Source organism: Grampus griseus (assembly GCF_964374135.1).
Source record: "Grampus griseus genome assembly, chromosome: 19".
NCBI lineage: Eukaryota > Metazoa > Chordata > Mammalia > Artiodactyla > Delphinidae > Grampus > Grampus griseus.
This window is the reverse complement of record NC_139013.1, coordinates 4,659,853-4,661,637: the sequence shown is the minus strand read 5'-3', so window position 1 is coordinate 4,661,637 and position 1,785 is coordinate 4,659,853. Positions and strand designations below refer to the sequence as shown.

The window sequence follows — 1,785 nt, the reverse complement described above, 5'->3', positions numbered from 1 at the left end:
CGCTGAGATGTAAAGAACCTGAGCTTCATTAAGTCTTGAGACCATGTGAGCGATGTTAATTAAAAGACAGTGGGTTCGAGTCCCAATCTGAGGTGTGTGGTTTCACTTCTCTCCCTGTTATACTCCCTTCCTCCCAACTCTCTAGCACCCCGTGGGGATGCTTCTTTCCCGCTCTCTCTCTCTCTCTTCCTCTGCTCTTCTAGTCACTAGTCCTCTTTCTCTCCCAGCACCAAGCTGCTCTGAAGGCCAAGGTTCCAACTCTTTTATTCTCTCCCCCAGTTCCATGTGTGAAGGGCCTCATCACTGTTACTCCCCCGCTACCGCTGATCCAGAGCCCCTCTCTCTATGTTGCTCTCCAGTCCCTGGAGATCCGGCTTTTTAATTGACTTCTCTATTTTATTCACCTGCTACAATCAAGGCTTAATCACTTTCATTTTCCGTCTCTTTACAAGTCCTCGGCCACCCTCTATGGTCCCATCGGTTCTCCCCCATTCTTTTCTCCTTCTCAGTTTTTCTATTTCTCCCAGTCGCTCTGTCTCAGCTTCTCCTGATTCCCCTCGCCCCCATATTTACGGTGATGGCGACTGAATAAGATGCCCGCGCACAGGAAGGGACCACTTTCCAATGGAGGTGGTGTCACACGGCTGGCCCAGGTCACCTCCCCCTACACGGGGTGAGGGGAAGGGCTGACTAGGAAGGGGAGGCCTGGGGAGCAGAAGGACCGGCCTGAGGAGACGCGAGGACAGAGGCGCTGGGAGGGAGGGCGGGGGGCCTCAGGAGAGGAGCGGGCTCTCCAGAACCCCAGGACCGGGGAGAGGACGCAGCCTGTCCGGGAGCGGGGCGGCCGGCGCTGCCCTCCAGGGGCCGAGGAGCGAGGCTGGGGGGCGCGAATCCACCTCGCGGAAGAGGACTTTATAGGGGAAGGCGGAGGTAGTAAAGAATTTAAAGCAGGAAAATGTCACGAATAGAGGTGTCTACCTGGACCGAAGGTAGAAAAGCCAAGGGCACCGGGACCCGCCTCAGAACGATTTCAAACCCAAAGGAAAACATACCCGACCTGTAACGGCGATGTCTGGATTTACTGGGTCGGAGGGCCGGCTGCTGGGAGTTAAGGTCCATAGTGACTCCCAAGACCCTGAGGGTGGAGTCAGCGGGACCGCGCAGCACAGATTTACACTACAAACGAGAAACACGCTGGGCAGTGCAAGCTCCAGTCCGCACTCTCCGCTTCCCAGTCCATAAAAAGCTGCGCACGCAGTCTCCGGCAGGGCTTCCGGGGGCGGGGCCTGGGCGCCATCCTTCGAGGGGCGGGGCGAAGAGGGAGCCGAACCCTGTTCAGGGAACGCCGGGCTGCGGGGCCGGTGATGGGGAGGGAGGGGTAGTTCCCCCTGCCTCGAAGCTGCTCATTTTCAGTGTCTGTCTGGAGAAGGGACTGCGAGGCGCAGGTTTAAGCTAGAAAAACAATGTTAACTCACGGCTCCCAGTGTGACCTTCGCCCCGGTCTGAAAGAAACTGCGCGTGCGCATCCGGGCTACTGCCGGGACCTGAGCGGAGCACCAGCAACAAGGGGCGGGGCGTGAGGAGCCCAGGCCTGCGCAGCGACTGCGAGAGGGAGGGGCGCGTGCCGGCTAGGGGCGTGGTCTGCGCGTCTCTTAGTTTCCCTCCCAAGCTCTTTTCAAAGTTTAGACATGCTTTAGGATCTTTGTGTCGTGTGAGGTAGCATTGCTTCCAGCTTAGTTTAAGTTATTGTCTTTAATAGTTTTACAGTAAAAGCTTACAGTTGTG

The 1,785-nt window shown here is 57.0% G+C and overlaps 1 long non-coding RNA gene across 1 annotated transcript in view; it reads right to left on the bottom strand.

The window, feature by feature from the left end:
• The window catches only part of LOC309837256, a 35,086-nt gene extending 33,857 nt beyond the window's left edge, over positions 1 to 1,229 (bottom strand). Inside the window, exon 1 of the long non-coding RNA XR_014298239.1 lies at positions 1,053 to 1,229. This is a non-coding gene — a long non-coding RNA (uncharacterized lncRNA). The remainder of the gene's footprint in view (positions 1 to 1,052) is intronic.
• Positions 1,230 to 1,785: the final 556 nt, after the last annotated feature.